Raw genomic sequence first — 16,024 nt, 5'->3', positions numbered from 1 at the left:
GAAACATCCTCTGGAAAAAGATAACAAATAACAAAAATGTTTAATGTGATGGTTTATTTGCTCCATTACCTCAAGTGGCCTGTGTTTTAATTTAAATAGCCATCAGCCTAGGGGGAGAATAAGGCAAATATTTTGTTTGGCCAACTGTGGGGACAGGACAATATGGAAAGCTCCTGACCAAAGTAAGAGAGCCAGTTTGGGGTAGCGGTTGAACGCCCTGGGCTAGAAACCAGAAAACCATGGGTTCTAATCCTACCTTAGGCATGAAGCTATCAGTGTGACTTTGCACCAGCTGTGCTCTCTCCCAACCTTAGGAAGAAGGCAATAAAAAGCCCTTTCCAAAATCATGTCAAGAAAAGTTTATTTGAGTCATTAACTAGTAAGCGAAGAAAACGGCATGGACTGTCCTTGTGATCACCAAGTGACTCAAAGTCATCCCCCCACCCCGCAAATCCCTCCTTCCTGCCTTATGTCCTTCATAGTTCATATGGAATCTTGGAATTTTAGCGTTGTTTGATAGTCTTGCATAGAGTATATAGCAAAGTATGAAGTGGGCACTCAACAGATTGGTCTCTCATCCAACTTCTTCTTCTGTTTTGGAGGGTTAGTTGTTCAAATGGGAAATAGCATATATATAAAAACAATAGAATAGAATAGAATAGAATAGAATAGAATAGAATAGAATAGAATAGAATAGAATAGCTGAAAGGGACCTTGGAGGTCTTCTAGTCCAGCCCTGTTCAAGCAGGAGAACCTATACAATCTCAGACCAGTGACTGTCCACTCTCTTCTTTAAAACCTCCAGTGATAGAACGCCTACGATTTCTGAAGGCAAAGCAGTGGTGAAATTCAAAATTTTTTTACTACCGGTTCTGTTGGCGTGGCTTGGTGGGCGTGGTGTGGCTTGGTGGGCGTGGCAGGGGAAGGATACTGCAAAATCACCATTCCCACTCCACTCCAGGAAAGGATACTGCAAAATCTCAATTCCCACCCCATTCCAGGCGAAGGATGCTGCAAAATCCCCATTCCCTCCTCATTCCTGGGGGAAGGATATTGCAAGATATCCATTCCCACCCCACTCTGGGGCCAGCCAGAGGTGGTATTTGCCAGTTCTCTGAACTGCTCAACATTTCCGCTACCGGTTCTCCAGAACCTGTCAGAACCTGCTGGATTTCATCCCTGAGGCAAAGATTACATCGAAGTCCAAGAAAGTATTTCCTAATAGATGTGGATTCAGCATACTTGGTTATTTCATTTGACTCACAAAGGAATTAATAATCGATCAGCCTTGTTGCTTAAAATCAGATTGGATGTGCAGAGAGTTAAAAAGAGAATATATATGCTTGCCTGCACTGAAATATTGAACCTTCCTTACTTTATGGGTAAGGAAATTGCAAAAATATGCCTCTTACTTTATGCAAGAATCTGATCCATCGTTTACTTTGTCTGGCAGCTCTACAAGAATCACCCTTAGCTTCATCTTTTGGTTTCCCAAGTCACCTGTAAAATGATAAAGTTATAAATTTCCCAACAAAGCTGTAGAATCATGGTTACTCAAATGAAGCAAACAAAATGTGTAAAAGTTATAATACTTATGTAGTTACTTACCAAGCACATCTAAATTATATGAAAGTAACCAAAAATCTTTACAATCCACAAGACATGTTGCAACTTTTAAGCACCCCTAATGTTTGAAAATTGAAAGTTAAAAATTTGACATACCCTAATAGTTAGCAACTTGTGAAACCTGGACAGCTCGGTAAGCATCCCCCAAAGTTGCCCGTTCTTTTCATTTATACGAAGATCAGAGTTGTACCAAGACATTTTGTGGCCTGAAGTAGTACAACAAATGGCCATCCATCTATCTGCACCCACCAGCTGCATAAGTTGTGAGACAGAAGTCCACCGCTGATCTCCAAACCCTAACAATTAAAAGAAGAAAGCAACAATCCCAAATTAAATAAGTAAAGGAGCTGTTTCAGGTATGACGTTGGCCATCAAGGCATGCTTGATTGATGGCCAAAATCATACCTGAAACTGCTCCTTCACTCAATCTCTTGAGAGCACCTACTGAATATCAGCATTCTGTTAACACATGATGCCTTTTCTGGAACCAGCATTGCCTGCTCAGTGTCTGCTGGGCAAGACACTATTACACAAACTAGACTTGTGCTTAAGGCACAGCGTCAGAAGCAGCAACAAATATTGGCAACTTTCTTTCTTCCCAATCCGGCTCCCCCAGTTTCTCCTACAACCTCCCTGCCTTGTCTTACAGCAAGAGCAAGGCTGCATACTGATGAGACATGCAGTCAAGGAAGGTATTTTTGAGCTAAATCTCAGATGGGGGCACCATATATACCAGCAATATATTCTCATCATCTCCCCAAAACAAGTGGAATGCTTCTATGGCCTCCTCCCATTCATTTTGCCTAATCAAGCCTAGGATGTTCATTCTTTGTTTACTTTAATACAGTATACTGAAGGAAGACAAAGTCAACCATCTCCTGCTCTTTTTATGTTTTTCATTAAATGTTCTGAATGACTAGACAACAGTGTGTATAAAAGCCCTCCCCGGGACAGCCATTATGTTGATTTACTTTGGACCATTTTAAGTTCAGGCAGTGGGGTAAAAGCCTTGAAGAGCTTAAAACCTCTTTCACTTGGCTGTAATAAATTCTGCACATAGCTTTAAAGATAGAGCAAAATAGCTAGTTTAGCGAAAGTAGAGGGTGGAAGGCGAAGAACTGGTTTTGTATTCCACTCTGGTGGAAAACAATAGATGATGGGAAAGTTCTCCAGAAGGTAATCAGAGGAAAAGTTCACCAGCATCGATCATGGGCTGTGTCTATGAGGCCTGCTGGGATAGGGGGGAGGGACATAAAGGTGTCAGCAGTTGAGCCCATACTGTAAATCACAACCATGTGAGCGGAGAGCAATGGCCAAGCAACGGAGAAAAAAAATGCCTTCGAATTCTACTTCTTTCTTGACGTTTAGGATGTATTCCTTCCTTAACCCCGACTCCTTCCTTGTGACCTGGGTAACGCTGGGTTTTGTGCAGAGCATTTCTTATTAGCTTTCATGTCAAGGGCTATTTTCAGGTTCAGAAAAGGTGAAAAGATGAATGACCTTCAGACCACCAAAGTTTCCAGGGACATGTGTAGGAGTTTGCATTTGTTTTCTTGGAGTCTCTTGCCATTCTTTTTCTTTCTTTTTTTTTGGCTTCTTTTTTTGATTAAATGCACGGAGGAGAAAATCATTTTTAAAAGAAAATGAAATTAAAGCACAGAATAAGAGGATCCTAATGGTGGCCTCAAAAAATGTATAGATATGATTGTTTGATTTTTATGAACCGTTTTTTAAAAAAGAAGTTACATCTTTTACTCTGAAATCTTCTGCACACTTACCTGAAAATAAGTAAGCAATGTGCAACACATTTTACAGATGTAATGTGTGAATAAGACAAAACCAGCATGCATGCATACCATCCACAAGATATTGAATTGGCTGAAGTTCTCCTTTTGAAGTATTTAATTCTAAGGTAGAACCAGTTTGGTGTGGAGATTAATTCATCAGACTGGAAACTGGGAAACTGTGAGTTCTAGTTCTGCCTAAAGCCCAAACCAGCTGAGTGACCTTGGGCCAGTCACTCTCTCTCAGCCCTAGGAAGGAGACAATGCAAACCACTGCTGAAAAACCTTGCCAAGAAAATTGCAGAAACTTCTCCAGGCTGTCTCCAAGAATCAGGCAGAAGAAAACAAAAATCAACAATGATTTTTGAAGTGGTTGGAATCATTGAATCAAATCAGCTGCCTCCAAATCGATTCAGAAAGATACAGATTCAGCACTTTTAAAAAAAAGAAAACAAGTATTTTTAAACATTTCAGCAGTGGTGAAATCCAATTTTTTTTACTACCGGTTCTGTGGGCATGGCTTGGTGGGTGTGATGTGGCTTGGTGGGCGTGGCTTGGTGGGTATGGCAGGGGAAGGATATTGCAAAATCCCCATTCCCTCCCACTCCTGGGGGAAGGATATTGCAAAATCTTCATTCCCACCCCACTCTGGAGCCAGCCAGAGGTGGTATTTGCCGGTTCTCCGAACTGCTCAAAATTTCCACTACCGGTTCTCCAGAACCTGTCAGAACCTGCTGGATTTCACCCCTGCATTTCAGACAAGAGACAAAGAAGCCCTTGAAAGACAAAGTTCACACTGCCTATCATCCATAAACTACAGTTTGTTGAACAGAATTTAGCAATCTGATACACACCAAGTCGTATAGTAGAGTTCATAAATATGAGGGGGGCCTCATGTACCACATGTCAGTTAAAACTAAACAAGCAATATCATAATATCTCTCTCCAAGAGTATCTACACAACCTTACGGTGTCTGATATATTGGGTACATTCCAGATCCACTCCCTTAAATGCTGTCATCTGATGGGACCTTGGAGGCATGCCTTATCTGTAGCCACCCCACCCTTTGGAGTCGCCTCCCACATGAGATTCGAAAGTCTCTATCTTTTAACCTTCCAGAAGGCCATGAAGATTTGGCTCTTCCCCCAAATGCTGGGCTAGGATGGGGGTTGAGTCAGGAAGCTAATAGCGCAGTTGGTCTGGCGCCAGGTGGGAAGGGTGGTTTTGTTATTATTCTTATTTTTACAGTTGGTTTGAGCTGCCTAACATCATTATATGAGGTAGGCAACCATGTAGGTTCTTTAAATAAATAAACCAGAACTATATCATAGCTTTGTGTTATGTGTGAATAAAGTCAGTATGACTCCAATTTTTAATTTACTTTGGAAAGGGTATTTTTTTTAAAAAAACCTTCTTTACTTAGCCCCATCCAAATACTGTTCATTTATGGTGTTTGAGAATTTGTGAGAGTTAAAATCCAATGCTTTGGTACATACCAGATTGAAAGAATATTGTTACAAACTGTAAAATCCATCTTCGTGTTCTTTGCATGAATATTCTTAGAAGTAGGCCAGTTTGCACTGAGATGAATTTCTAAAGAGAAACAATGCTATTATCTTAAAGTTGTATTATCAGACTTTTCCTTTGTTGAATGTCGATTGGAAACCTCTGTTGAACTTCTTGCATAAAACCCCCAAAAAACTGAAACTATTATGCATGTTTGATTATTAGAAAAAATAATTTTAAAAATGAAAGTTATGTTGTAACCTTTTACTAAGAAGTCAATTTAAATTTATACTTATAATTATTGTAAAATAAGAAATCATTTACCAGTATATTTGTTTTTTCTTTAAACTTGGCTTTGTTGTCTCTTTCTTTATTTTTTTCTCACATCTTCATTATTACTTTCTGTTAGTTTTTATTCTTCTCGTCTAACTTTTAATAAAAATTATCATAAAACAAGACTTTTCCTATGTTTGCTCTAAAAAGATAAACACTCTGCTAAACATGTGGTTGGTAAATTTGTAGGTTGGCTCACTCTGAGAATAGATAGTTTATTTGCCAATGTCTTATGAAAATCCTTTGCCTTAGGCTAAGTTTTAACTATTGGTTCTTGAGTTGTCTGTCCACAAACAGTCTTATGAAAACAACTAGACAATCATGGAAAAAACTTCTGGTCTTTATTAGCCAAATCCAATGGACAAGTTAAAATTTTGATTAGCAGAACCATTAAACACTACTAATCTGAGCACTTTCAAAGAACCTCTATTCCATAATGCCAAAAGAATATCAAGGTTATTCACCTTCCAAGGAACATATGAATGACTAGACATCTGGTCTGCTCAATCAAGATACTTCTTATCTTCTACAGTCTCGGTTATCGCAAAATGCGTCCCTTTCATGTTTTAAACTCATTGTAAAACTCCAGTGCCCTTGAGCAAGGTTGGATTTTCCGGAAACTTTCAGAAGTTTCTGGGCCATTCAGATAAACAAGGTTGTACTGAGTTCATTGGGAATTGCAAGTCTGTGTTCTTTCTTACCAATATTAATCTCCTTTGTAGGTGACAGATAGCTTTTGAATAGAGCCTTGAAGTGTCCAATGTAGACATTTTTTTTTTATTTTGCTGCCAGCTACTTTTGGAAATAAAATAGGTTCAAAGTAATTAAAAGACTGATCATTATATCCATCTGTTTCCATATGGAAACAGTTAAATATTTCATCTCAAACCCATCCATGAAGTTGGATTTATTTCCCTACCATGATGAAGACTGCATAATTCATGCAACTTTTCATGTCATCGTTTTTCATGTTGATTTATTAAACACTTTGGGCACACACACACACCCGTCCTGAAAATGGCTTTTTCTGAGTTTGCTGCCATTTGTCTTCCTGATTTTCCATCTGTAACATTAATGACTTCTGCACGTAGACAGAAAGATACTTTTTTATGGGTGATCTATATAATGCTTGCATGTATAAATAGGAAGGGGAAGATAATTTGAACTAGGCTGACTGCCAAAATTGCCCATCCATCCCCCACCTAGCTTTGAAGTTCTGCAGAAAATATAACCCAACCTTGTAAAACACTTCGATCTTAAGAGTTTTTCAGCCAGAAATTACTACACCTATTGAACTGTTACCCACTCCATGTAAGAGGCAGCAATTGTTAAAAGTACACCTATATGCAAAGATATGTGAGTGGACTAGCATGCGATAATCGCAATTTGTACATAATGTAATTAGCAGATACATTCTCGAGAGATAGCTGTATTAGACCATCATAGTAAAAAAAAAAAAAAAAACCCTACAAAGAGATCTGCCCCATCTGAAAGATAAATGAATTTCTGGCCTAACATCCTCATCATCAGATGAATGAAACAGATCCATTCAGTTGAAAAACGTTGATATACCCTCAAATATGCACTTACTTAAATACACCTTCCCAAATTAGCTAAATTCAGGAAGTATGGGATGGTAGAGATATTAATGCTTATGTTTTTTACAGACCCCTCACATCCTGGACATAAACTGTTTCAACTTCTACCCTCAAGACGACTAAAGAAGGATAGGTTTTTCCCCCCATGCCATCACTCTGCTAAACAAATAATTCCCACAACACTGTCAAACTATCTAGTAAGACTGCATTACTATTATTCTTCTCATCTTTCCTATTACCTATCTCCTTTTCTATGTATAACTATAACTTTGTTGCTTGTATCTTACTATTTATATTGTTTCATTTAGTATCCTAGTATGATTTATGTTCGTTGCTTATTTAGCAACTTGTGACTATCACTATGTATTGTATCTTATGATTATGATGAATGTATTTTTTTATGATGACTATGATCATGATTTATCACTTGTATGTACACTGAGAACTTACGCACTGGAGACAAATTCCTTGTGTGTCCAATCACACTTGGCCAATAAAGAATTCTATTCTTTTCTATTAAAATGTCATTAAGGTGTCAAAAATTAAGGTGCTTGTGAAATGATTTAATAGACCTGGCAACTAGCTGGGTCCACCATTAATACATTTTGGCAGAACTAGGACCATAGTTGGCAGTAAAAGCAAGAGCTTCACGCAAGACAATAGATGTAAAAAAAAAAATGCAGGTTTTCACAACAGCACTTTAGGCAGCTAATCCAGTTCCAACTTCTGCATCTCTGTGTAGCTCCTTGGAGTACAGACAGAGTACAGGGATGATGTGAAGAAACTTTGAGTCACATTGTTACAAGAAATCCACCTTTCCCAAAGTTTCACTGTATGGTTTTTCACAGTTCTTTTATGTTTATATTTAAATGATTACTTGCAACCATGGGTTTTAGCAAAATATATATAAAATTACAGCAAAGGTATCAATTCAATACATCCCCTCTAATATTAAAAGTGCCATTTGCTTTGTATCTTCCTTGCAGTCATTGCAAACAGTGCAACTGTTCTTTTATGTTCATTTTGGTGTTTGAATTTTTAGGGAAAGTGTGTGCATTTAGTGTAAAAGAGAAGTGTGATGGCACAACATTTAGGAACCCCTGACCTAGAGGGAAGTGTTCCCCAAAAAGATTAAACTTTTCAAGCTTTGGAAGCTTCAAGCTTCCAAAAACCATCAGTAAGCCATCACAGAAAAGAAGACCTAAGAAAGAAATAATTGAAGCATTGTTCCATCTTCCTTTTATGGGGTAGACTGCTGCTACTGCTGCTTCTACTATTACTAATAGGAGCATCTGCAGGGAATGGTCAAAAATAGCAGCCCAGCTGTGCATTTTATACATGTCTGAAACATGTATAAAACAGGCAGACTTTTGATCACATCATCATGGATACCATAATTGTTGATCATACTCTGTGGATACCCCTGGCTATTGCTATTTACCCTAGGACAGGCGTGGGCAATTGTGGCTCTTTTACAACCTGTGGACTTCAACTCCCATAAGGAGTTGAAGCCCAGCTGTCTCAGGAATTATGGGAGTTGAAGTCCACAGGTTGTAAAAGAGCCACAATTGCCCACCCCTGCCCTAGGACTATAATAACTAGACTAGGAAATCCATCTAGATAATATTTCCCTAAACTGGCAACTCCAAGATTAAAGAGAAACAGATCTTGCAATTACAAGACGGGAATTATATGGGCAATAGAAAGCATTCTACTATTATAAAACATTCTAGAGATAGTAGTCTTTACATACCACTTGTATCTTCATGAATGTAGCTACATATCGTCTTTTTGCTTCTGTTTACATATCTACGTATGTAGTTGTGGTGAGATGTACTTAAGTGTTATGTACTCACAAGTTATGTAACTCTTGATCGTATATTTTTAAACAGTTTGTGAGATCAAAAGCTCTCCAAACTTTAAAATTAGCCGCATGCCATCAGTTAGTATTTTGTTCTGCTTAGAATGAGTGTTTCTAAAACAATTCAGGATGTTTGAGAATGAGGCTTTTCCTGATGTACTGTAACTCAGAGAGAATTCTTGTCTGTCCAGTAGCCTCATTACCTATTAGTAAAAGTTTGCAAACCTTCAAAAAAGGTTTCACAGTATATTTCTGCATATCTCATTGCAGAACCAAGCCAGTCTGGTTCCAGTTATATCTCAATCTCATCACCATGCTCCTCAAAATAAGTGGGGCCAGAACAAAAAGTTAGCCTGACCCACAGCAAAAGCAGAATTGGATTTATTCCAATTGAACAGTTATCAGTATCCTCCATGTATTTATTAATTTCTCCCTTCTAAAACTTGAAAATCACTATTTGGTGGCAACATTTAGAATAGCTCCAATAAGTCATACCAACAGCTTGGCTGGAGGAAGCAGGTTTTGGTGTCCCATGTGTAGAAAGCACAGATTACATTTTAAAGTAATACCAGGGGGAGAATTCATTTTTTGAAGTTACTATTTAATATTTTAAGTATGGAAGATCAGATCAAAGGCTGATGAATTCAGTTTTCTGCCATCAGAAGTCAACCTTGGAGAGCATTCCATAGAAGTCATGATTATGTCACGGTGTGTGATGTCATTAGCCAGCCACCTTTTACCACCCTTGTAGATATCCATGGTAGCCAATTGCCCATGGGAAGCCTATAACATGGATATGTATATAACAGTATCCTCCCACTTCTGTATCCACAACAGTTGGTGTGAAGATGTTTGTATGCTTTTATTCTGGCATATTTTCCTGACTTTACTAGAAGATGCAGAGAACTGCCCTTTCCGTGAATATATTTAATTTCTTTTAACACTGTTCAAGTTGGTGGATCTTACTACATCTTGCATTGGCAGAGTTTACCTGTGTTAAATGGTGTTTTTATCTGTGTGATAAAATTATATAATCATGATAATATTTAAACAATATGATAATCATTTAATAACATTAAATCCCAAAACTCAGAAAGAGGCAGGCAAACTTTCTTGATATCATGGCTTTATTTCCTCATCTTTCTACTAAGTTATCAAATCTTGACTATTGTAGGAACACTATTCCAGTTCCTTGATAAGGCTGGCTGCTCTTGTCTATACTTTTTTCAGTTCTACAATATCCTTTTTTTTTTTTTTTTTAGTGTGATGATGTAACTATACTTAAAAGGCAGGGGCAAACTTTCCTGTGGATTTTAGTGTTGATCCAAGAAAGAGAAGACTCAATTTTTTTCAAAACATTTCACCCTGTGTAAAAATCCTAAAAATAAAATCAATTGCAGAAACGTACAGTTAGTAGGTGGCCTCAACAGTTGCTTTGAGTATGCTGAAAGCTTATCTTCCTGTGGAAAAAGGAAAATCATATCTGCCCAGCATGCTTGAAATTCTCAATAGTTCAACAGATTGTGTTTTATTTACATGGACGGAATGATGTATGGCGAAAAACTCTTGTTTTTTTTAACTATTGACCCAGCTAAATTGCCTTTGTGCTAACGTTGAAGTGCTTAGCGAAGGCCACAACTGCAGTTGAGGTAGAAATGTTGACTGAATGTATGTCTTTAAGGTTATCCAAGGTTCAGAAGGTCATTCCCGGGCCATTTTATCCATCTCAGGCACACATGTACCATATGACCATGTTTTTTATTTACAGCCATAAGCTAGGAATGAAGCAAAGAGATTCCAGGGTAGGTGAAGGACATATTAGAGCCAAGAGGATGAAAACCTGCTGACCTACAACCTAGTAGTTCAACTTTCTGATAAAGACTGACCCATAAGAGACTAGATGTTCGTGGTTTTTTAGAAACAGAGAAAATAGCCCTTATCAACCTGAGCAAACACCTCCAGAGGCATGGAATCTTCAAAATTTTGGTAAGCAAACAGTGAATTAAATAAGAAGTCCACATAACTCCATATAAGCTGCTTTCAGAATACTGTACCCATCAGTAGGATATTAAGAAACAACATACTACTGTTTCTGCAGAGGAACCAGTTATGTATTACCTGCGTTGACCAGGTAGCTTCATATAGTTGCCATGGATGAAAACTAGCCATTCATAGAAAACTTCTCTCCATGGAATTTATCTCTCTTTTAAAAGCCAGATAAGGCAGTGGGGAGAGAAGCAAATGATCAGACTGTATGTGGTGATTTTTATGGTTATTACCTTGTTCACCAGTGTATCCTGATAGAATTTGGACAAATGGTTCAAGAGTAGAACAAGCATGCAAGAAGAGTTTTGAAGAAGAAATGTGATCAGCACAGAAGAAATTTGTTTGGCTAAAGGTAGAGTGCAATGGTTTGGTAATAGTAAATCAATGCAACAACAGGATGCAACAAAAACAATATGAACGTAGATAAATATGGAAAAAGCATGAAGGAAGTAAAGATGTTTTTGATACACATTATTCTGTGCTTTTGCCGAGGTGCAATAGGAAAGTTTTTTTTAAGGTTGGGCAGATGTCAGTATACAGTAGTACAAGTCTCAGTAATGGCTACTAGCATGACCAGTGAAAAGTTCAACCACATCTGAAACCATCTTAATTGATTGATTGACTGACATATTGATTCATTATGTGCAATCAAGTTATTTTTGACACCTAGCCACAACTTAAGTTTTTTCCATGATGATCTATTCCCCAGCCTGTTCTATTAGGTTTTACAATGCTGCATTCAGCACCACAGTAACAGAGTCCATCCACCTTGCTGCTGGTCGTCTCCTCTTCTTCTCTTTCCCAGCATTAAAGCCTTTTCCAGAGAATTAGATCTTTGCATAAAGTGTCCAAAGTAGGATAATTTAAATCTGGTCATTTGTGCCTCAAGTGACAATTCCGGGTTGATTTGTTTGATAATCCATTAGTTTGTTTTCTTGGATCTTCATGATATTCTCAAGAGTCTTCTCCAACATCGAAGTTCAAAGACATGAATACACTTCCTATCATGTTTCTTCAAAGTCCAATGTCTGCTTCCAGTCACAGGGAAGACCATGGCTTGCATGATTCTGATCTTTGTACATATAGCCACATCACAACATTTGAATATTTTCTTCAAGGCCTTCATGGTGGCTAAACAAATCTAATTTTTTTGATCCATGATTTTGGACCATGTCCTATCAATGATTTCCATTCCATGCACGAATGCTTCAATTACAGAAAGCAAACTGGTCCAAGGTTTGGCTTTTATTGGGGTTGTCTATGAGGAATTCATATCAGAGGTAACCCATAATGAACCTGTCTTCTTGTGTATTTTTTATCAAGGATACAACAGGGCAATACCCTTTACCTTCTTAGTGGCAGATTCATGGCCATAGATGATTTGCTGTCAAGAATTAGCCAAGTGCAATTCTACATATCATATTAATCCATGGCTTGCTTGAAGATGTTACAATTGGCTGAATGCACACATTGCATTCAGCCATGATACTAAATGGATTGGTTCATATATCACACTAAATCCAAAATGTTTCATTATGACTTATTATGATTCATGAACCTATCCATGGAGCTCTAACAAATTTAATGATACAAATACTACTCATTTTCACTTTCTGGGAAGCAATAATAAGTATTGGGATATTTCTTTTATCATTCTTAAATTGATTATAGAAATATTGAGAACATCCTCTCTCGAAGATATTTTTAGAGAAAAAACGTATACAAAAAAAGGAGTTGGAAGGCTTCATATATTCTAGAGTGAAATGTTGATACATTTTGCCATTGTCTGTCCTGACTGAGTTATAGAACTGGAGGTACCAGACTGCCTATCCTTGAGGTAGAACTGATACCTCAAGATAGTGTTTCAGAGACAGACAATGAATGACCTTCTAGAATAAGGGATTGTCAAACATTTCCAGGCTGTTACTTAACAAAAAGAATCCTGCACCCTGTTCAACCGTCAAAGCTCTAAAAATAAAAAATAAAAAGGTTGTATTCAAGTTATTGTTTCCCCTTAGTCTCTCACACAACCCTGTAAAGTTCTTGTGGAACCTTAGCTTCCAATGGAACACAGCTTGAAATATCTTAAATATTACTAAAAGAGCAATCTTGCCATAATGAGCCATTATGACCAAAGGTGAAGATAAAGTAAAGGTAAAGGTCCCCTCCCACATATGTGCTAGTTGTTGCTGACTCTAGGGGGCAGTACTCATCTCCATTTCAAAGCAGAAGAGCCAGCGTTGTTCAAAGACATCTCCATAGTCATGTGGCTGGCATGAGTAAATGCCAAAGGCGCACGGAACGCTGTTACCTTCCCACCAAAAGTGGCCCCTATTTTTCTACTTGCATTTTTTACGTGCTTTCGAACTGCTAGGTTGGCAGAAGCTGGGACAAATAACGGGAGCTCTCCCCGTTACACGGTCCTAGGGATTCGAACCGCTGAACTGCCGACCTTTCAATCAACAAACTCAGCGTCTTAGCCACTGAACCATCGCGTCCCTCAAGGTGAAGATAATTGGTACAATTTACATGATCTGCCTGATGTCACTATCCATTGAACATTTAAGATGTGTGGACTTCAACTCCCCGTGTTCTCCAGATAGCCATGCTAAGGCTAAGGAATTCTGGGAGTTGAAGTCCACACATCTTAAAGTTGCCATGGTTGAGAAACAATGACCTAGGGCTTTGAGGAGAGGAAGCAGCAGAGTAGTGCCTTGAAGACCAGTGAATGGACGAGAAGTACGGGTATACCTAACCAAGTATGTGCACATGTTCAAGTCTTTTCTGTGATAAGAGAGGTGAATCATTGTTAGTTTTCCTCTTTTATGGCTTAAGTTTTCATCCAGCAACTTGATTCAGCTGGCTGATTCCACTAGGAGAAAAATAGCACCAAGCATTCCTGCCCAGTCACCAGGATTAAATAGCACAGCACTTTGTCAGTAAAATCGCTCAGATTCTCTCACGTTTTGACTCTATGCGGGCAGAATCTGGAGGAATGACTGGAGCATATCTTGCCTAGTTCTCTGGAATTCCTTTTGGTTTGGGTGGACAGTGGAGTAGTGGACAGAGGGCTCTCTAAGAAATCCTCTACCGTTTGCAGGTTGGATCCTACCCCTTCTGGCTCCTTCATGAAGCTGGAAAGTAGGGTAGCTTTCTGGATGGTGGGGCATTGAGACTATTGACTGATTGGGGAAGGGGATGTTGCCAGCAGCTTTGAACAAGGCTGTAGTATCCCCTCTTTAAGAATCCCTCCCTGTGTCCAGAGGTGTTAAGCAAAACTACTTCCCACTCTCTACTCTTCCCTTTTTCAAAAGGCTGTTGTGGTGAATTAACTACGCAACACCCTAAAGGAAATAGTTGATTTGGATTCTGGACATAAACTGTTTCAACTCCTACCCTCAAAACAACACTCTCTATAGCACTGCACACCAGAACAACTAGACACAAGAATAGTTTTTTCCCGAATGCCATCATTCTGCTAAACAAATAATTCCCTCAACACCGTCAAACTATTTACTAAGTCTGCACTACTATTAATCATCTCAAGATTCCCATCACCCATCTCCTCCCACCTATGACTGTATGACTGTAATCCTGTTGCTGGTATCCTTATGATTTATATTGATATTGTTTCCTGATTGCTTATTTGTAATCTATGACTATCATTAAGTGTTGTACCTTATGATTCTTGATGAACGTATCTTTTCTTTTATGTACACTGAGAGCATATGCACCAAGACAAATTCCTTGTGTATCCAATCACACTTGGCCAATAAAAATTCTATTCTATTCTATTCTATTCTATTCTATTCTATTCTATTCTATTCTATTCTATTCTATTCTATTCTTTTTTAGACAAGGCCTATGCGTGGAATGGAGACAGCAACAGCATGGCCATGACATCAGGACCTGGATGGGGAAGAAAACTTTTCCTGGCCCTGTTAGATCTCTCAGCGATGTGCAGTATGGCACCCTTCTGGGCCACCTGCAGAGGTTGGGGATTGTAGGCATGGTATGAATCATTTTCAGATTTCATATTACAATATGCAGATGATACATCACAACCCCCAGTCCTGATTCAATACTTGGAAGCTATAATGGTCTTGGTGGGACAAACCACTCTTAAACTGAATCTAAGCAAGTTGGAGTTAGATAGAATGGCAATATCCCTGATGGAAAGAGGTCTGTAATTTGAGCTTCCTTCTGGGTGTGCAGTATCTTGACTTATAACCACAACTGAGAGCAGAATTCTCATTGCTAAGCAATGAGTCACGGCCAATTTTATGACCTTTTTTGTGCCATAGTTGTTAAGCAAATCATGCAGTTAAGTGAATCCAGCTTCCCCCACTGACTTTGCTTGTCCAAATCCAGCTGGGAAGGTCACAAATGGCTATCACATGACCCCCTGTGACCCTGCAAAACATCATAAATACACTGCTTGCCAAATACTCCAGTTCTGATCATGTGACCATGGAGATGCTGTGACGGCCTAAGTCTGAAGACCTTTCATAAGTCATTATGTCAGAGCCATTGAACCGTTGCTAAATAAATAAATAGTTGCAAGTCGAGGACTATATATAAATATAAATAAATGGTTATAAGTCGAGGTCATAGCCAAGAGGACTTTCCCTAATTTTGCTTCTGCGTCGGCTGTGATACAACCTGGGGAAGGAGGAACTTGCTGCAGTAACTCATGCCTTTGTCAGATAACTGAAACTTGCTCCATATGGACTTGTCTTCAAAGATCTTTTGAAAATTGCAGTGGGTTTGAAATGACCTGGGCCATGCACTAGCCTGCATTTGACAGTGGGAGCAGACACCATTGGCTGTTGACCCTTCACTGGTTACTAGCAAGCTTTGGGGTACAGTTTGCTGATGCTAACCTATAGAGCCCTACAAGGCTTGTTGCAATTACCTGCAGGGCCATATTTCTCATTGGAATAAGCCCAACCAGTCCAGTCTATCCCCAGGAGAAGTTGCTAGCCGTTAACCCAAAGGTGCTTTTTCAAGAGGCAAGTGGACTTTCTGATTTTTCTTTGAAGACGTTTCATTTCTCATTCAAGAAGCTTCTTCAAAGCTGAAGCTTCTTGGGTGAGAAGCAAAACATCTTCAAAGAAAAACCAGAAAATCCACTTGCCTCTTGAAAAAGCACCTTTGGGATAACCATGACCTGGATGGCTGAGAATCTCCATAGACATTGCTAGTAGGTTCTTCAGTTTGTGGAGGTGAGGGGACCTAAGGCTCAGCACCACTTCTCAGAGGTAACATC

Source organism: Pantherophis guttatus, chromosome 6 (genome assembly GCF_059756535.1).
Source record: "Pantherophis guttatus breed Tessera chromosome 6, ASM5975653v1, whole genome shotgun sequence".
Classification (NCBI taxonomy): Eukaryota; Metazoa; Chordata; class Lepidosauria; order Squamata; family Colubridae; genus Pantherophis; species Pantherophis guttatus.
The sequence above is the reverse complement of the archived record's forward strand: the minus strand, read 5'-3'. Positions refer to the sequence as shown.